Genomic DNA, 21337 nt, shown 5'->3' on the forward strand with positions numbered 1-21337 from the left:
TTCCAAACTGTGTGTGTGTGTGTGTGTGTGTGTCAGAGGAGGGTTTCATTACTAAAGTTTTCAAGGGGAAGGTCTCTGGCTGGCATGCAAAATACACCGCATCTCTACTCATTCATAGAAATCACTGATTATCTCTGGTTGAAATAGCCTTTAAACCAGTCCTAAGGCAGGTGACTGAGATGCTGAATTTCAACACAAATTGTTGAAATTCAGTTGGGTAGAAGTACTCTACTGGGAAGTCTTGGGTAACTTTCATTATAAGCCATTGTAGTGATGTTAATAAGTTTGTCTAGCGCTGCCCATAGCACTCTTGGTCTCATTGTAAATAAATGAGTCAGATGAAGCATTAGGAAAAAATTTGTAACTGTAGAGATGATGAATTGTTGGAAGAGGCTGTGGAGGAAAAGCTGTGCAGTCTTCCCCACTGGAGGTCTTTAAGAGCATCCCAGAGAAATACCTACCAGACATGACCTGAGTACACTCCGTGTTGCTTTGGGCAGAGGTATGGGAAAGAAACGCATTACAAGGCATTTTGAGATCTCTTTCAGCCTGGAATGGAAGGATAACACATTAATGAATTAATAACCATTTCACGTAATTTTCTTACATGTCTCTCACTTTTACATAATGAGTGTTGCCTTAAGTGGTAATTTGGTTTCTCTTGCAGCCCCTTATCAAAAGGGCACCATAACTATAGTTAATTTGTCCTCCCTGCTAGTTGCAGTAGTTTAAGGACAACAGTGAGTGATGCAGCTTCAGAAAGCCCAACAAATGGGCTGTGCTCTGCTGAGTGTCCTTGTAGCTTTGTGGGGGTATTGGCAGCTGTTGTGGAACAGAGCAGAGATCACCCTGTTTGAAGGAAGCATCTGGATGGAAAGCATACCAGCTGGTGTTTGTTTCTGCATACCTACCAGTGGAAGTCTTCTGGGGCAACTGCATCTGCATGATGATCTGCTGGTGTCTGGGGTTGGTTTTGGTTGTACTTCTGAGGGTAAAGGCAGCAAGCACAGCCAAGTGCTGTACAGCCACAGAGACACACAGTGGTAATGCTCTTGGATTACATTTTGCATTTATGCTGCATGGCATGTATCAAGAGTCACTGCAGTGGCATTACTTAAATGTTAGTCTTGCGTGCTGCTCCAAATTCTGCTCCAGGTCACAACTTGCAAATCTTGAAAACCTCCAGACTTGGAATTCTCCCCTTCCCCACCAATATTTCCATTTGTGCATGAGGCTTCCACATGCAGCTGCAGCCAGTCTTGGGGAGAGAGTAACACAGCCTTGACCCAGGTGCATCCCTACATGGGTCCTTCAGTGGTAGAAAGGTACAAGGGTACTTTAGCTGTTTAGGAGCCAAAAGTGTGTAGCCAAAAGTAGTGCTCCCTTTCCAAAAAAGCATATATGTGAGGGGAATGGAAAGGAGAGCTTCAGTGCATGTTTTCCCTTGCTGCCTTTAGGTGTCTGCCGTAAGAGTGCAGGGATACTACTGTCCTGCTAAGAGAGGCAGCTGCTTTGAGTCACTCTTGGCAGGAGCCTCTCTCCTTCCACTAAAACCAGAGAGACTAGTTTGCTAATTTAGGAGCCATAATTGGTTACCAGAAGTTGGGCAATGTAAATACCAGCACAAGGATCATCCTGAAAGAGGAGAGTGCTGCTAGAATACTTACCCACTGGAAGTACAGTTCTCTGGCATCTGCTGCAGGTGGGGCATGATTTACGGCAACCAGAAAGCTGCTGTAACTACTCTGGGGTTGAATTTGCCATTAACTATTATCAAAATTAGGTTCCTGTGTTCTGATGTATAACTGGGTTTATTCTCAGTGTATGTGTATTAGTACTGCTTATCTTCCTTGGTCCTAGTCTGCTCCTAGCAGATCTCTGCTTGGAAAGCCTGGGTATCGTTTTTGTTGATATTGTGGTGTCTCTGCAGGCTGGAGCAATAGTATTTTTGCTCTTTAGTTGCCCTGCTGCTGGAGTTGTGTGTCAGGGATTTTTAGAGCAAAGAGACAGAGAAGTGGGGTGGGGTTTGGGTTGCTGCTTGTTTTCCATCAGTCGTCTTGTTAATGCTATTCCTGCAGGCATAAGATGCATCCTGATTCCACTCTATTCTACCTGCTAATAGTTTCAACTCTTTTTCCAGTTTAAGGGTTTTTCTCTTTTCAGTCTGAGATTAAACTTTTATTTGCACATGGAGCAGCCTGAGAGTTGGGGATGTGGTTAGCTGCCAAGGAGTAGAGTGAGTGTAAAGAAAGGGCTGTTGGTAATGCCTTATGTTGTGTGGTGTGTGACAGTTTCAAGTAGGAGGAAGAAAGCTGGGAAATAAAGGCCTGAGCTGCTGGCACAGATTAACTTGTCTTTGCATGGAAAGCCCACCGCATTTGGAAAACAATTGCAAGTAATCACTGCCTGGCTGGTCATTTAGGTGGTGAACACATCTTCAAAAAAGATGTTCTTCCAAATTCAAGGCATCTGCACAGGGTTGTCATTTTTGGAATAACACCCCTTGTCAACAAGTCTGACAGTACATCAAGACTTCTCATGAGATCAGAAACCCAATGCGTTCATGCATTACCCAACAGGAAGAGTGAAAGTCCCCACCCTGCATGTTTGTACAGTTAAACATGGACAAGAAAACAGAAATGCAGAAGGTGTGGGGTTTGAGTTTTTATTTTTAACTTCCAATCCCGTGTTACATCCACAAGACCATCAGATCTGTATGACAAGGTGCTGCCTGTGTATGGTCATCTGGATATCGAGCATCAGTGCTGAGTACACCAGCTGACTCTTCCCGAATGTGGTTACACTTAAAATATTTTGGCGCAAACAAAGCTGAAGTGCTCAGAATGAAGCTGTGAGAGAAGCAGAAGTGGGAGAGATTTTTTCCTTGTTTTAGAAAGTTTAAGTGAAGTGTTTGGTTTCATTTTTGACTTCACGTTATTTCTGGAAACATCAGTACTATCATGCCAGTAAGAAATTTGGGGAGTGTGCAGGAGTTAACTTCATTCAAATCCTTACTTTTGTACTGTGTAGTAATAGGTTAGTTATTACAAATGTTAGATACATCTAGGACTATGTGCAAAAACGTTACTTTTCTGCAAAGTGATGGTGTTAATCACTTCAATGTCCTGTAAAAGCTGTCATGGGCATTTACACAGGATACTTGTTCTGCACTCAGACCACTTTAAGGCACTATGTAGGGGGATGGGTAAGTGGCTGCTCAGGGCAGGATCCAGGCTGTTGTTTGGCGTGAGGATGGCAGGAAGTATCAGCTCCAGCATGGGTTATTACTATGCCCAATGTCCACTTTAAATATTTTAAATTTACTGACTCAGTATGTTCATCAGCAAACACTTGTGGAGGGCTGTCATGTGTTCAACCTACGTGTGTGTGTATATCTGTCATTTAAATTGTGCAAAGCAGAGGACACAGGAATTGAATTCCCTACTTACCTAAAGATACCAAATCCACACTGTAGACAAGGTAAAAATTAACTTTTTCCTTTTTTTTGATGTAATAGTCTTTCTAAAAATAAGATACGCCTAAAACATGAGTCAGTTCCCTACATGCCATTAGTCTCATATATGCACTAGTAGAAGGCCACCTCTTTGTGATAATCAGAAAGAAACAGATTTTTTTTTTTAATCGCTTTTGCCCACTGTGAATAGTACCTTACTCACCATAACCACCCATTCAGATCAGTCAGGCTATTTGTGGAGTACAGCATTATTCACTGTGTGGGAGATCATCAGAGATTGGACCCTATTAAAAAAGATTTCTCTTGCACTAGAATGTTTCCAGTGGGATCACTTCATTTATTCAGGGAACATTTGTAAAAAGGACTCCCTGCTGTAAATGAATTGCAATTTCAATGGAGCAGTGTCCGGTTGTGGCAGCTTGGGAGCCATCGCTCTGCTCTTAACTTACGTGCGTGGACTCAGGCTCTCCTGGAAAAGAAACCTGGGTGGATTTTAATGGTGCACTGTGGTTCCAGCTTTCACCAGGGCAGGATCTGAACCCTGATGCTTAGTGAAACTACCGGTATATTCATCCTGACATGTTTTCTGCTTTTGCTAAAATGCTGTACCTACCTTGAATTTGATGAAGGATCAAATAAATGGCACCTGCCAGTCTGGTGCTCCGATACCTGATGTATCACTCTGGAAGAAGCTCTGTTTATAATTACTGTTTTACTTGCTTTGATGAAGATGCTTGGGTTTGTTAGCTTCTGCAGTGTTCGATTGAGCTGAGTGGTCTGATCAAGGAAAGTTGCTGTGAAATTTTCTTCTGCTTTGGTAAAAGTCAGCTCAGTGCACACAGTTGGTGAGGCGCCAAGATGTGTTTTTCTGAAGCCGGGAGCTCTGTTTTGTGTGAATGTCATGTAAGGACTGTGAGGTGAGTTGAGGAAAGAAGAGGGAAGCCCTTTTCTCATCATGAAAATCCTAGCAGTGATTTCATTTAAGACCAGATACTGCTCTTCAATGCCTTGCCATAGCTCACTTGTGACTCAGGATCAAAGAGGAGCTTTTGCCAGCTGAGTGGCTGGAAGTGCTCCCAGACGGAGATCGCAGTATTAACAGCAACCTGCTGTTTGAGCCAGCAGAAATTTAGTAATTGTTCTCTTTAGGGAGAATGAACACCTAGTGCTTTTCACAGTTCTGGTGTATTTAATTTTTGTAACATAATTTCTGTGAAAGGAATGCAAAAATACTTCATTTATAGCCTGTGCAGCACAATATGGAGCAGTCAGAGTTTGGGGTCAAATCCTCAGTCATGCAGAGTAGCTTCATTGGAGTGCTCCTCTGGAAAGGCACAGAAGACTGCATGGTCACGTTTCCTTTGCTTCCTTTGCCGTGTGCATGACTGGGTCCAGCCTGGTTGCAGCTCCTCTGCAGGTGCATGATGGGGGGGAATTTCCTGTTTTAGTTTCCTGGAGGAACCTACCAATTGATGTTAAGTTCTTGTGAAGGATAAATTTTTGCAGTCATGATTGATTATTCTGGTTTGATTCTATCACTTCAAAAGTTACTTTTAATGCATGCTTGTAAGCTTAACTATGCCTCTGCACACACACTAAGCTAATCTGTACTATGACCTTCCTGATTAAATTGCAGTGATCTTTGTTTATAAGCAGAAAATTTTGATACGCAGGAGTCGAGAGGCAGTAATTGGAATCTTCTGATGCTTTTTATGCAGGGAACTATAGCGCTAAACTTTCTCAGTCTTGAGCCTTCTCTTTTGTCATAGGTAATGTAGCTACATAGATTTTTCTTTCTTTCCTGTGAATGTTTTTTTTAATATAAATTTTCCATTCATTGTCCATTAATATCATTTTGCACAAAGATAGACTAATTGCATGAGCAGAAACAGTGACAGGGATATAAATCTTTTCAAGTGACAGTGTCTTGAAATAGCAATCAGTTAAGATATCACTGCAGCGTAATATTGCAGGTAGATTTTGCTGCCTTTCTGGGAGGATACAAGTATTGTGTTGAATCCATACATGTGTGTATGCATATATACATATTGATGTGTGCGTGTGTATATACATGTATGTATTGTGTGTGCAATTGTGGAGAGCTTGTATTTAATTATGTTGGATCCTTCTGTCACTGAACCAATAGGGTATGGTGGATATCATCACATAGAGATCTATGTGAAAACCAGGATCTGCCTACTATTTTGTCCAACTTCATCCACACTGTAACACCTCCATTGTGTTGTCAGTGCCATCTGTTACCCAGAGAGCTCAGGAGGGAGATGAAAGCCTTGACTGTAAGCGGTGTGATGATGTGAGCCCAGCTGGTCCTGCCTGAAGATGAACATGTTTCAGACCCAGTCACTGGTGCTTTTTGCAGGTTTGGCTTTCCCCAAGCACCACCTCGATGCCATGGCCCTGCAAAACAGTGATTGTCATGCTTTGGTCCTAAGCTTGTAATGTGGATGTGGCCCTTCTAGGCCACATTTAGTTATCCTAGGCCCATTTAACATCCATGAAATCCTGACCTGAGGTTCACCAGCTGTGAACTCAAGATTTGAAGCCAGATTACAAGGGATTAAATGTACACTTGGCTTGTTTTATTTCTTGATTGATTTCCACAAGCAGGTCCTTGGTTAACCACCTTCTTGCCTGTCCCCACAGGGGAGCACTTTGCTTGCACTGTTTCTCCTGTTGTCAGACCCTAAACTGAATAATGGCAGTCCATGAACTCAGTCTACTTGGAAAAGTCGTAAAATGCCAGACCAAAAGTAGCAGGCATGAAGACTACACAGGTCTTGTATACCGCTTGTTGTGGTTGCCTGCTGATCAATGCAGGGAGCTGCAGAGAAAGGGCATTTGTGTTGCATTTCCTCCGCTGCTGTGTTCCAGCTATGGGATCACAGTTCACAATCTGTTTTTGCATTCACTGATGTATTCACAGTGTTTAATACATACAACAATACTCCAGAAGCCAACCTGGCTCAGTTGTGTCAGTCCTGGTTCCCTGTCCTCTTGAACTCTTCTCCCCTTCTGGCCATGGGGCCACTGATGGGACAAGTCTGGAGACTCATCACCAGGGAATCTCTGAGTCACTGATGGCACAGCTGCAGAAACGGATTTTCTTGGCAGAAGAGACTATAACAGGCGTGGTTTCAGAGAAAAAAAATCTTTGGCAAACATGTTATGTTGCCATTTTAAAAATGGCATGTTCTGTCAGAAACACTTCTTCCAAGCACTCTTGCTTGCTTTAGATTTAGAAAAGTGCCTTTTGATGTGGAGAACAGATGTGGGGCCAGAGGTCCTTCCTTTGGGTGTCCACCCTTTTGAGGGAAAGGCTATTTTCTAAATCACAGGGTTCAAGCCCAACTGTCTTCACTCTATCAGAGTTAGCTGCCACATGTCATACTCCTGAGCCTCCGGCCCGTACAGCACTCTCCTGGCTGGAGTGCATGCACTGGCGGTTCTCTTGGGTTGCAAGTCATTCCCTCCTTGCTGTGCAGCTGCTCTTGCTTAACCACGGGAGCACAGTTTAAAACCAGCAGCCAATGAAAGACATGATACCCAGCTATCTGTAGCATGAAATGATATGTTAGCTCTTCAAAGACAGCCTGGAGCCTTACGGTTGTCCTCTTGAACAGATCCTGCTCTCTGCTAAACATAAAAAGACATCGTGTAAATAGCCTCACTTGCATCAAATTCAGTTCACCAGCTGTGGATCTGGCTCTCCGTGTCTGGCATGTTCTTTACCAGCAGAGATAATGGTATTTAAAGTGACCTTTACTGAGGTTTTTGACTCTCTCTGTTGTTTCTCACTGCATCTGGCTCCAGTACTGGCTTTCTTACCATTCCTATAACATCTTTTTCTTTCTGGGAGCTGTTTTAACAGCAAAACCTTGTAGATCTGAAAGCATTGTTAGCAAGAGGGTTCATGAACAGGGAGCGGAACTGACTCTGGTTACTTATAGCTGCATTCAAAAGAAGCTGTCACATCAGTCATCTTGTATGCAGTCCTATGGTTCTGGCTTCATTTTAAGCTACAATACATGATGCTTGTCTGTGTAAAAGGCCATAATGAAAACAAGAGTGTTGGAAGAAATAAGGTTGTTTACTTTTTATGGGTGTTCCTTCCTTCCTAGTTTAATGAAACATTGTATCCTTAGTAGCTCCAGACAATAAACTCATCTTTAAGCAGTTACACTTAATGCAAATTAAGCCTAATGGACAGTTTAATGTAAGTGCCAATACATTCAACTAGTCAGCACTGGCTCTGCTGAAAAAACTGACCATTGAACAAGCTATCAGTGTGGTCTGAAGCATGTGGTTTTTATTGTGTAAAGTAGTATCAAAGTCATGTTAAGAGGCATCAAAATTACTTCAGTCTACAGAGTTCTGTGATACAAAACCACAAGCTTTTGAACATTTGAAATCTTGAATTTCTGAAGCTTTGGATAAATTTGCTTTTTGCTGGAATTTACTAAATCTGAATAAATCTTACCAAGAAAAGCCTTTTTTTGTACCATTTCATCCTCAGTGTCCCTGTTTCTTATCAGAGGTCCTCCGTGGTATGCTACTATAAAGAAGTACTTTGAATAAAAGGTGTTGCCACTAAGCACTAAGTGTGAATCTAAAAAATGGACCAAAGCTGTTGATGCAGTTACAGTTTTTGCAAATGAGTGACTGGATTTGGAGCAAACTCTCCAAAGGTAGGGAGACATGGTGTTTCATGGAAGCAAGCTGACACTGCCGAGCAGGCAACATCATGATTTAACAAACACTTTTTTATTCTCCCTTCTTAATTGCAGAAGTCAGTTCGAGTTCAGCTCTTGCATGTTAGGCATGAGGAAAAACAATTTCCTGTTTGGCCCTTTTGATGTCCTTTTCTCACAGTATGTATAAAACTAAGGGGTGATTTCCCCCCCCCCCCCCCCCCCCGTTTTAGTAACTAAAGTTACAACAAACAATTCAGGATTGTGTATAATAATGATAGCTCAGTGTGTTTAGAAAGTTTACTTTGCCCTGTAGCAGTCTGCACATGTTTCACCATGTAGAGTTTTTCAGTCTAAACCTCCTGCTATGCTGTATAGCTGCCGGGAGCAGAGGATGGCACTTGGGTGGGTGAGCAGCACCCTTGTCCTGCCTTAGCTCTTCTGTGCTGGGGAGCGGTGGGCTCCGAAATGAGACCCAGTAGCCTTTGCCTTGATTTTTCAACAGACTGAACACCTGGTTTGTCTGGTTTAGTGACCTGTTTGCCCATGGCTCGCTAAACTCGCCCAGACATGGCCATTTCCTCCAGTTCTCAACCCAGTAGCTCTTGGGGCTGCCAGTCCTCATCTCTTCCCTGCTGGCAGCAGTTGAGTAGTTGGGCTTTTGCCCATCTACTTTACCCCTGTTTCTCCCCAAAGTGGGGCTGATCTTTGTAGGGTAGTGTTGCTCTGGCGGCACAGTCCTACTCACTGTGAATTAACTCTGCTGCTGTAATTCCTTGAGACTGGTCCAGGTGCTGTAGAGGTTTCTCTGTGTGTTATAGTCCTCACAGGGTATGTCACTGGACTCTTGGTGCCTTCCAGCTTGGCTAAAGAGCTTTGCTGGTTTTTGTGGGCATGAAGTGGCACCTTCGTTCACAGTTCTGTGGTGTCATTTACTTTTCAAAGACAAACTCTCTCCTATTCTTCTCGTCTGCAGATTTGCAGTCTGCCTTCAAGAAAAAGACTTCTCCTTGCAGCTTTTATTAAACTGAGGAAAAAGAACAGCCCCCCCAAAACCAAAGCACTGTCATTTATTGGCAACACGGCAGTGATTCAGGGTAACTGGGCAGCAAGCACAAATCCCGTCTCGACTACATCGTGTCATTTGGGAATATCATTACAATAGTGCACGTTTCACACAATAGTGTTTCCTCAGTGTCCTAGCCCTGGAAAATCTCCTGTTACTGGACAATCACCAAGTTGTTTGTTAATGGGGAGTTTGGAAGCAGATGTGGCAAGACTTATAAACACACATTAGCTGTCTTGCTTCTTCCTGGATCATGGGACCTAATCACATATTTGGAAAAAGGTTTACATTGTCTCCTAAACTAGGGCCCAAAGGCCCAGACCTACCTGTACTTAGTAGCAGACTTCTTACAGCTGTGTTCCCAGAAACAGGCACAGAGAATGTAAAAAAAAAGGTATTTCCAAGATTAGCCTGTCAGCCAGAAACATCCCGAGAAGAGTAATTTGCCTAGAGGGATGGATGGTGAACATATTCTTGCTGCTCTTATTTCTCCCTCATTGCTGCCATTTGAGGCTTCTCTATTATTTTCTAATAGCTTTTATTTTCAGATGCTTTTCTGGCTAGCTATTCTTGCACATCTCTCTGACTCCTGGGATCGTGGATTCTTTGAACTGCAAGAAATACTGGCTGTAATTTTTTCACTCTCTCTTTTTTAAAAAAAGGTCTCTTCAAAGGTCTGTCCGTGAATCTCCAAAATGCTGTCTCTCTAATCTGATCCTTTCATTGCTGCTAGCGCATAACGCCTTGCATTTTCTCACTTTTCTACTGTTACTACAGCATTTTGCTTGCTTAGGTACAGTGGAGCCCCTGTAAAGGCAGGAAGATATGGCTCTTCTGAAAGTCAGCTCTGTAGCAAAATAGCAAAGCATCTCATGCATTGATCGTGATGGCGGCAGGGAAGTTCCTGTGTTGTCTAATAGACGTCAACGCTACAGATCAGCCAAGTTCTGAAGGTGTGTGTACTTTCAGGGAACTGCATTCACAGAAAAGCCCACAGTCACCTTTTCAGACCTGACTATGGTATTGGTGCTGCTGCTAATTCTGTTATGCTTCAGGAACGAAAGTGCTGTGATTTAGAAAGGTTACTTTCTTTACATGAGCTAAATGGATGACAGTGACAGCATTGCTGGTGAAAAGCAGCATCCCATCCCAGCTGTACTTTGCATAAAGCAGCAGGCATGCCTCAGTACTGTCAGTAACCCACTTCCCATGGCCCTATTAATTTGCAGACAGAAAAGGGTGATATTTAGGCAAAAGGTGCTCTTTAGCATGTAGGACTTAGCATAATAGAGGGTTGGTGTGTCTCCAGCCTGCTCCCTCCGACCTGTGGCTTCCTCAGAAGCGAAGCTGTGAGGGTTGTGGTGCAAGAGCGCAGACCCATCCCGGAGGAGTTTGTGCTCCCAGCCGGGGCTCGGGGTAGCCGAGAGTGCCTGGCTGCACGGTGCCATGCTGCCACATCTGCATACTGATTTCCTTGTCACCAGGGTAAATCAGAAGTGACTTCAGTGAAGCCACAGAAGCAGGCTCTTACCACACACAACTGAGAGAAATAGGACTAAACGAGAGAATTGGAATAAATTATACTTGTGTGAAATGCTGTTACTGCTGAAGTTGTTGGCAGAAATTTATTTGGTTTCTATAGCCTCTGCTTTATACCTATGGTTTGTCTTGATATATCTGAATGTCAAATAAAAACTGCATCAGCCACTTTAAATATAGGAGAGGTTTGAGATGAGTGTATGGAATTAGGGAAACAGCAGGAGATTGTTTTGACTGCTTATTGGTAAAGCCACTGGTGAAACTGTATTAAACCTTAGCAATAAAGCATGTATTTTCTGGAAAGTTGAAATGTTAAGTTTCTACATTTTTATATTTTTTTTGTATGACATGATAGGGAGCTGGTTGAGACTTGGCCCTGTTTATAGAGCATCTTGGAAGCCGTTTAAGAAAACAGGTGAGTTAATTATGTTTGTTAAAAAAAATAGCTTTAGTTTGAAAATAGCATGAGAAGGTGCATCATGAAAGATACTGTAAGAGTGCTTGAGAACAGCAATTTAGAACCAAAACGTTTTTCTTTATCAAAATTCTGGATGAAAAATAGTTTAATTTGCAACTTACTAGAAACCAAGAGCTTGCCTGTGTCATTCCAAAACATGCAGTTGTGAAAATGTGCAGTTAATGGGGAGTCTGAAAGCAGTGAGAAAGCATGGCCAGGCGTATACCAGAAAGCAATTCTTCCTCCATCTCCTCCTCATCTTGTTTAATGGAAAAGCAACGCTGTAAAGCCCAGCATGTTTCTTTTTTGTCAATATATGTGTGTGTGTGCCCTCTGTGACCACAGAAAAATGCAAAGCCCAAATCTCTTTCACCTCAGTGACATTTCAAGAAGATTCCAGGTCTAAAATGAGAAAGAAAAATACGTTGTTTCTGGTTTGTTTGTTTGCTTTGGTTTGGTTTTTTTTTAGAGCTAGAAATACACCGTGGAGCCTGTACAGTCAGGGGAAGAAGGCCTGGTAGGCTCAGTTGTGCTAAGCTGTCCTTGCCAGAGCCACTGGAGGAGACCTCATGGCATCTCCGCCCTGGGCTGGCACTGGGATGGCCAAAGGCTCCTGAGTCTGGAGGGCTGAGCAGGGATGTAGGGGGACTCCCCTCCTGGCAATGCCTGCGCCCCTCTGCCTGGCCAGAAGAGGGTTAAGGGCTGCCGTCTGCTCCATGATTCAGAAGGATTTGAAGGAAAAGGTGTGCCGCCTTTTCCAGGAAATCAGAAGACACAAAGGGAGATGCCTTTGGGGCTTTGCTGCTTCAGTCAGAGGAAGAAGCTGTGTTTTATGTTACTTGGGCATTGTCTTTGGCCAAGTCTGTCATGCCCGCAGGAAAAGGGCCAGTGTAGACTTTGAGGAGGGGGCTGCTGAGATTTTCCTTGACAGGTTAACAAGCTCTTCCCAATCTGTAGGGTCTTTGAAAGCAGCTTTTTTACTGGGCCATGAGCTGCTGTGTGGGGAGCTGAACCTACTTGCATAAACAAGGCTCCAGCTCAGTTGTTTTCTAGTCATAATTGATCAGGCCATTGATTTGTTGCAAGCATCAGAGTTTAGAGGGATTTTAAATGTGGGAGTCTGCTCTAAGATTTGATTTTACATTATTAATTTAGCAACACAAAGCTACACGTGGTACTTGCCCTTTTTCTAACAGCATTTAATAGTGGTCAGTTTGACTTGTATTTTTTTTTTGAAGATCAAGATGTTTTGCCTGCTTTTTAGAAGGGTAAACAGTCCAGCTAAACTTATAAAGAAAATCACCTGGTATAAGCTTGGGAACCTAGACGTGCTTTTCCAAGTACAGGAAGGAAGCTGTTGCTTGGTAGAAATGGAGCATAAACAAAGAAAGAAACAGTGGGAATGTGATTACCAGACACATGGAAAACAACTCTCAAGTAAGTCTCTTTAAGATCAAGAAGCGTTAAGACTGATCCTGTCCACACTGACCCCAAGCAAGTTACCACTGATCCAAGTCCAGCCAAGTGGTATGAGCTAGCGAGAGCAACCACATACCAGTTTGCAGAAATGAGTTTTGTTATGGCATTAATCCTGAACTGGGCTGTGTAAGGAAGAGACACCTTAGAAGGGGGGTATAATAGCTTCCTTCTGGGAAGAAATTTGAGAATTTCCTCTTGGTGTGGCTGAGACGGTGGAGGTAGATGTACTATTGCTCACAGTGCAGCAGCAGTTCCCCTCTGCAGATTGTCGTGCTCTCCATGGAGCCAGCGACTCTCGTGGCTGCCAAGGGCACGCCACAGTCCAAAACTGTTTGTGGAGAGCTGCCAGGTTGCTGTAACATGTAGTGGTTCAATACAGAGAAGGGGTTGCTTAGAGCTGCCTCCACACCTACCCATTCAGAAATTCCCCACCCTCTCTCAGAGGTGACCTGCCGCAGCGCCGTTGGATTTGCTGGCATGCCGCAAATGCCAAACAGCCTGAGCAAGGGCTGAAAGACTGACTTATCTTTGCAGCGCTGGGCAATGAAAATGGGGGAATTACAAACCAAAGGAGACATAGTGCTGGAAGGGACCTGCACAGACCATCAAATCTTTTTCCTGGACAAAACTGTTCTTGGCAGCTCCATGTCTCATGTGCCCTCAACAATCCCCTGTGCCTTCACAGCTAGCATGGCCTCAGGGTGTCCTTCCCACCCAGGAGCCCACCTGCATCCCCACAGCTCAATGGAGGCTTCAGACCCCATGCAGTGCCAGTTGCTTGTGAGCCTTTCTCTTCAAATTCATCCCAATTTTTTCTTTCAGCTCATAATACCCAACCACGGAGGGGCTCCTTTAATAACTGTCTGAAAGCAAGAGAAACACTCTTGTCTGAATACTGGCTCCCACACCCCAAATGCACTGGGTGGATTTACTGTGCCTCTTGCCTAGTCCAACTCTGGTACATGCAATAAAAAAAAGTTAGTTTCCACTCTTTGTGTCTTTCACTGCCAGAACTTATTGCAGGATTTCTCTGCCCTTTTAAATGAGGCTGGACTTCTTTATGTGCACAATGTTCACCCACTTGGTTCTGCCCCTGCTTGGTTACCCCAAGACACGTAGGCAGTGTCTCTGGGTGCCCTGGTTCTCCCAGCCCCTTGTGGGAGAGGGACTGTGGCCCCCTGGCCTTGGCATCACTCCTTGCTTGGGGCCCCACTGGGGTGTATCACTTCCTCCAAGGCAGTGTAGGATCCGCCTGACAGCGGTGTTCGTGCCGCCTGACACAAGAGCATTGCCTCCCACAAGGATTTCAACAGTTTCCCACAGCGACAGTGTCTCTGATAGCTGAAATTTCTGATCTAATAAACGATCTTCATATCTCAGCAGGTGTGACTTCAGCAAACTATGGACTGTCAAGTGTAGAAAGTGGTGTTTATGCATGCATTTTAATTCTTGTTTGCATAGTACTTTGAAGGTGTAAAATACCTTAGAAATCCTGACTTCTTATTGTTACTATTATCACTGTCATCTTAATTTTCTGTCATTTGGAATATCAGTTATTCATGAGAAATCAGTGCAACAAGTGGGAGTTCTTCCAAAGCTTTTTAGTTCATATTGTTTTCAGTCACATCATGCCAAATTTCTTAGAGGAACCTGATCTGACACAAACCCAGACAAGTCACTGTAAAACTGTATACAAAAAGACACAGGCTGATACACTGCAGCTGGTGACACCAGGAGATATAGATGTTATTTGCAAAACTCTTCCTTCCCTGTGAGAACGCAAGGGCCGAAGAGCACATGCTGCAGAGAACAGCAGCAACACAAATAGCCTTGGGAGCAAGCTTTGGCTGAGGTATGTGTTTTGTGCTTATCACTTAATTTAGCAATATTGGGAAAACCCACGAAGGAAAAACATTTGGCTATTTTCCAGATGTGGAATGATGCAGGAAGAAGCAGGGCTGGATTAAGCATGCTTGCTTACTGAAATATATGTACAATCGCTATGGGATACTGTAACTAGCAACATCTATCAAAACTAAAGCAGTAATACTTGTGCTAGGGTGCCTGATGCCTGTGCCTGTGCGTGGCAAACCTGCCTCTGCATGGCAGGTGTGGGTTCTGTGCAGTTTAGGAAATGATGCTTGTACTGTGCTCACCCAACTCGGGTGTATCTGAGCCCTGTACAGAATGCACTGAGTGATTTCCACCACCACCAGCCCACTGTTGTAAGGATTTACTTTATGAATTACAGAAAAGAGTGAACTGCTTCCCCCCCCCCCCCCCCCCTTCTGATTACACAGTGATTTTGTGTGCCAAAAAGCCACTAAAAAGAAACAGAGTGTGAGAGATTATGTGTGACAGGAATAGAGTCTGTCACAGAGTTGCAGATTATTTATTGCTGGTGTGCTTTGATAAGTGGCTGCAACTGGCTTTAATTTTCTCGATGCTGCCCAGCTGCTTTGATCAGCAATGAAACTGTTAACAGCACTGACAATTAAATTATTGTTGATGGGCATCGCAGTTTAAACTTCCCCTGACAAACAGTGGCAGATCACACCCGTCAGGGCTATTGTTTCAGGCTTTCTTTGGACGTATCACTGGGTTGAATCATGCTGCGCTTCTTTTCAGGATTTTCTTCCACAGTCACCATGGTTAGAGAGTCGCTCTGGTTTCCTGAGCGAGAGCTGGGATCGTAGACAGCGTGCTGGCAGCGTGTGGGAGGTGTGTTTCATTGCCATGTGCCCCTGGAGCAGAGGCTTTGCGTGTGGGTGTCTTCTCTGGGTCCTGTGCTGATCTGCAGCTTGGGAGGAGTGTAGCATCCAGGAGGGGACCAGAAAGCTTCTGTGCATGTAGCAGTCGGCGAGGATCTGGGGTAGGGACGGTGGCTCTGAATGCAGGTGTCGCGTAGGAGAGGACAGTGATCGCCGTCTGAGACAGCGAGCGCAGCGGTGAGTGTCCTTTCCTCCTCCTTCCCTGGGACTGATCCCGGCCTTCCTACTTTGCTATAGCTTTTTAAAATCCTCCCTTCATGCAGGGTCTTTCTTTATGCCTTTCAGTCTCTCCTCTTTTACCTGCCCTCCTCTTCTCCCCTCATCTCTCATTACCCTCCTTTTGGTCTCCCGTTCTTTCTTTGTTCCTGTCTGTGTGCCTCTGAGGCTGGACGCAGTCTCATGCAAATGCAGTGGGTTCTTTGAACATTTGTAGCCTTATGCTTTGGGAACTGTTGACTGGCAGGCATTGTCTATAATGGATTTAGATGCACCTGAACACCCTATTTGCATTTCTGCCTGTCTGCTCAAAACCACCAGCACTCGGCTCCCTTGAGGCTTGAATTCTGCTAGAAGCAGCTGTGGCAGTGGCATCCTGTGATTTACTTCATCAGTTGACATTTTCAGGAATTTGGTCTGAAATAACGAGGTTGGCCATTTTACTGCCCTCTGCTGCTACACAACTTGGGTAACTTCTTATGTACCCAAAGGGATGGAGTGCCCTAGATATAACTGGCTTTATTAGTGAGAGCTCACATGAAAGTGTGCCTCCTCCTTCTGTTGTTGTTACTATTGTTCAGTGGTCTGTATTGATTTGTGGTATATTTTATTCAGCTAAAACCCTGATCAGCCCAGTTTTGCTGTGTGTCTAGATTGCTTGTAGAATTAGGAGTTCTAGTAGTGATTTCAAGATCAGAAGCAAATCCTCTACAAAATTAGGTCTTGCCTATGTAAACAAGTTGCACTACTTTTAACTACTATTCTGTAACATTGATATAACCCTCCCCTAGTGCGAGTTCAGGTATGCCAGTATGAACATGCTTATACCAGTGTAGCTTGTTCCCCTGTGGGAAAGGGGAACAAGCTATTCCAGTAGAGTGCTTTTATTTGGCTCTGACTACATCCACACTTTCGATGCATTGGCAGAAATACACCAGCAAATAATACTTGTAATTTAACATGGGTGAACTGGTGCAAAATCATGTATGGAACAAGTCTTGGTCTGCAAACTGCCTCAATAACTTCTTGACAAGCAAGTGTTGAATATGCCTTGAATTTATAATATTGTCTTTGTGAATGAAGGTACAGTGGAAAGACTTAGTGTCGTTATGTATTCACACTTAAGAAACTAAGAAATGGTCAGTGTGTTGACTCTAAAGTCATGACTGTGAGTCATGTGAGTCATGGCCGTAGTTTATTTTTAAATAAAGTACGTAAGACTTTATTCACTTTCAGACTGGTTGCTGACCTTTTTATTTGCAGCATATTGGCAATCTAAGAGGGCCATGGCAAAGATGCAAATTCCAGTAATGCTTACTTGGAAGTGCCTTTGAGCTGGCAGGGAAATACAGAGGTGTTCTAGCAACGTTGAAAATCTGGGTCCTGAAAAGCCACTTGTGCCAGTGAAAAGTGTCTGGTGACTGTGAAATACTCGGCATTCATATCTGTGGTCATCTACCTCAGTTATCAGCAGGGCAGAGCAGTCCAGAGATCAACAGGTACAGAGAGAAACTTAAAAAAATTCCAATTAGGTACTATAATCCCAAATATTGTGGCTTACTGGGTTTTTCCTAGTACTGCTGCTAATCTAGATGATTGCTATGTGCCTTGTAGCAAGAACCATGTAGGAAAGACTCTTGGTGTTTGCAGGCAAAGGAGAAATACATTTGGTATGGGAAACACTTTGTATTCAGAGTAATTGGGGGAAGGCAGTGACACCAACAGACTGGGGTCTTCTGGAGAAGAACTGGCTTAATTGCACATGACTGACAGGTGTCTGGAAACATGGGACCTAACTCAAACTTCTAGGCTTTCTTCTGCCACAGAGTAAATAAATGGATATGACCTGTTTCTTCTGCAAGATAAGAGGTTATTTTAAGGCAGGTGATGGGGAGGTGAAGGAGTCTGCGGCGAGGATTAACTGGTGCCATTAGGGGACTGCAAAGCTTTGCTGGGAGGAACACACCTTATTGTGCTGTTTGTCACAGTTACCTTGCTGGGCTGTTGAGGGAAATAAGTTTTCACAGAACCTAATAGTTTTCGCCTATGAGTTAGTGTCACCTCCATCTCATTTAATTCTCACCTTTGCTTATTGTGAGTGCCATTTCAATGCTGCGTTTCTCGACTTCGTTACCTCCAGACTGAGCACTGCTTTGGAAACAGCTTTCTGAACTGCAGGTGGCTTGTTTTGCAGAGCAGGAAGGAAGACTTCTGTGCTGTTTTTTCTCCGAGCTCATTGACTCTCCATAACTCTGACAGTGGTGGCAGAGGTGGCTCCCATGGGCAGGCTGGGGCCCTTGCCTGCAGGCTGGGGCTGCAGCTGGCTGGTGCTGGGGCTGTCGGGGTGGCACAGGCAGGCAGCAGTCAGTAAAACTGGTGTATGCTCATCAAGAGCCTGCAGCTGACCTTGGACAAATCTGCAGTTGGGCTGTAACCCAGCCTAGCATCCAGCTCGCTCTGGTCTTTGCTGCATCTTTCTAGGAGGAAAGTGATCTGTGATGGTCCTTTTGCTGGTTTAGATTACTTCTCTCTCATGGGTTTTGCCTGCTCTCTTTGCATCAGGTGTGAGCTGTCAACTGCTGCTCTTTCTCCTTAAAGAGTCCGGCAACATTGGCAGCCCTGGAAGGAGAGGCAGAGGCATCAGACAGGTCCTTGCCTGCAGTTCTTGGCAGAGAGGCTTCCAGTCAGGACAGTTTATGTGAGATCCACAGACAGAAGCAGTATCGGCTCAACCCTGCTCCCGCAGGAGTCTGCAGAATCCATTGGTGAGCAGTTTTGAAAAGCTCCTTTTTATTGTCTCATCGCCTCCACTTTTAACCAGATCTGAAATTGTTCATTATAAAACACCCAATCATCCTTACAGCAATCGCATCACTGGTGTCTGCGGTGATGCGTTGTGAGCTGCACAGGAGGGAAGTCATTAATATCTGTGTTTATACATTTCCCTAAAGATGAAGAGATGACTGCAGTGGACAATTAGTTTTGCTGGGAAAGACACCGAATGACCTGACCTGATCAAGGAAGACATCAAAACGTTACGCTCTTTAGTTTTCTCTGCTTCACTCAGACATTTGCTGGTGTGGTCTGTTGTTCTTTAGCAAATATGTTTGGGTCTGAGTGCTGCCTGAGACGGTTAGAAACCCAATATGCTTTTTGAGGCAGGGGCAATTATTTATTATGTGCTTGTCCAGCTCCTAGCGCTTTTGGTTGCTGTGCCGACTGATTGCTAATGGTTGAGCAATAGTATTTATTACTGGCAGCTGGTAATAGCAGTCTGTATTTATGCCTCATAGGGGAATTTGGTATGTGCACACAGCCATGGGATGTTAAAGGTTTTTGTACTGTTTAGAGGCACCATGAAGTCTGTGCAGACCGTCTAGCCTTCTGCCATTTTAAGTGCTTCCTTACTTCATTTCAGAGATATTTGTTTATTCCTTCCCTTGCTACCCTCCCAAACTTTTCAAATCTTTTCCATCTGGGCTCTTGTGTTTATAAACTCTTGTGCATTTGGAGCTTGTAGGCAGCAACCACTTTGAAGCCTACTTTTGTAGTACAGACCAAATAGCTGCCAGAAAACACCATGGGCTCTCTCGTCTGCCACCACCTCCTTATGGCACTGCAGGTCTCTCTGCGATTGCCTCACTTCTACCTGTTGGATGCCCAGCCCTGCGCTCACTGCTGTAGGTCAGCATCACCCTGCTAAGGAGGCCACAGAACTTCCCTGATTACACAGCTTGGGGATCTGGCGCAGCACAGTTGCTATTGAAATATTTTCATTTGTCTTGGTTTGTTTCTCTCGAAAAATCAGTGCAGCAACTCGTAACTCCTGTTTTGTAAGACCTCCACAGCTAAAGCCTATCACTTTTTTTCTGGTGTGGAAAAGATGAGCTGGTCAGCCCTGAGCCAGGCTGAAGTCTGGCCTCATAAAAACCGTCTGTCACCTTTTAGCCATTCTTCTTGCCACTTCCTTTTCATAGCAGAGATAACGGGAGTGTTTCCTGCTAGCTCCTGTCTCTCTGTGATAAACTGCTGTGGTCTTTATTGGAAAGCATTGTATGGCTGCTCTTAGCGCTGCGATAAAGAAAATACTGTGAATTGGCTGCATTGTGTTTGGCTTCCTTTCAGCCAGGGCCAGTCTGGACGCTGAGGACCTGATCTTACTTCTGTTTCAGGCCTCAGCTCATGTTTGTGTGGGAGACAGGGATTTTTGTTTGTTTAAAGCCACCTTTACACGTTTGACATGCAGCTGTTGAAAGTCAGTGTGATCCATAAATCTATAGATGGGAGTCTGCAGGTGCCCCTTGTTCCATATCCTCCTTTGCACTCTCGTCCCTCCCTTGGGGCAGGGCTGGAGCTGGTGTAGATACTGTTACGTTAGTGTCGTGCGGCGTGTTAGTGCTTTCCTTACCCTCGCCAGCTGGGAACTCCCAGCTCTCCAGGCAGGGGTGCTTTTGACCCTCCTTGTATTTCCAGTTGTCAGTGCTTGTAGCAAGGAGGGTGTGTAGCCAACCAGTACTGTTTTGTTTCAGTTTGGGATTTTTTGCTTGGATCTTTCAATTTGGTGACAAAAAAAGCCAGTGTCAGTATAGGTTAGCTTTAAAGCAATGAGAAGAATCCTTCTTCTGAATTCCACGGCTTTCAGATTTGTTGTCTTTTGTCAAGAGCTGTATTGTCAGGTTTGCTGCCCATGAGATTGGGAGCCTGGATTCTCCAGGGCTTTAGTTTACGGCTGATAACTCACACAAAGAGTTTCTGTCTGGTTTGTGCTTGGCACACACACAGCTGCATCTGGTAGTGGGACAGTTGTACGAGTAGCAGAGTAGTCACTGGCAAAAATACTGGGATAGTATTATTTGAACAGTAGGAGGAGATCAGCGAAGACAAATGCACGGTTAAATTTGTATGATGTGGGTGTGTTCATTCACCTGCGTGCCTAAAGCTCCCTCAGGCTGAATCAAAGGAAAGCACCAGTGCAAAGAGTTTATCCTGTCTCCTTTTTTCACCAGATAAGTCATGGATAAACTGGGAGAGAAGGAAGGACTGAGGTAGGCATGGAAAGGTTTTGAGCTTGAGAACTGAGGCTGAGAGTGAGTTTCGTTGTGCATGCTGCATCAGCCTGTGCGTGGTTTGAGTCCTTTGGGCACATTTAACACAGCATAAATTCCACCCTAAATGCTCTTTGTGGGTTGTCTAGTTTCCTTCCTCCCACAGAGATTTTTAATTAAAAATCTAGGACCAAAATAACTGCAGTGCCATCTTTTAACTATTGTTGAAGGAAGAGCTTCATGCTCTTGTTTCTGAGAAACAGTGAAGTTTATGCAAAAAACCACAGTATATTAATTTCCTGTAGAATTTCAGGGAGAGTGGCAGTATCAGAGGAAGTATAGGTGGATGCTAAATTTAAACCACTGTACAGCAGATCTTGGTAATACTATAGCACCCAAAAGTCTGAAAAGCTAAAGAGGGGCATATAAGGATCTTTTAAAAAATAGATGCACTTCCTTAAAATTTATTTGGTTTTGTTTATTCAGCCCTCCTTGTGAAGGCTTCTAAAGTTTATAGAGCCTGTCTGAATCTGACAGGAGAAACAAGGAAGTAGAGGAGCAGAAAATTCAGCATGATTGG

At 44.1% G+C, this 21337-nt stretch overlaps 1 protein-coding gene across 4 annotated transcripts in view; it reads left to right on the plus strand.

Annotated features, from left to right (window-relative positions):
* Positions 1–21337, plus strand: part of OSBPL5 (oxysterol binding protein like 5) — a 142108-nt gene that overhangs the window by 43932 nt on the left and 76839 nt on the right. The window contains exon 1 of one of the 4 annotated variants that reach the window (XM_074842303.1): positions 15563–15673. The exons of the other annotated variants lie outside the window; for them this stretch is intronic. The gene's annotated coding sequence lies outside the window, so the exon portion shown is untranslated. Of the gene's footprint in view, positions 1–15562; positions 15674–21337 lie in introns of those variants that run through there. 4 annotated transcript variants of the gene reach the window in all.

This window comes from Strix aluco, chromosome 16, assembly GCF_031877795.1.
Source record: "Strix aluco isolate bStrAlu1 chromosome 16, bStrAlu1.hap1, whole genome shotgun sequence".
Classification (NCBI taxonomy): domain Eukaryota; kingdom Metazoa; phylum Chordata; class Aves; order Strigiformes; family Strigidae; genus Strix; species Strix aluco.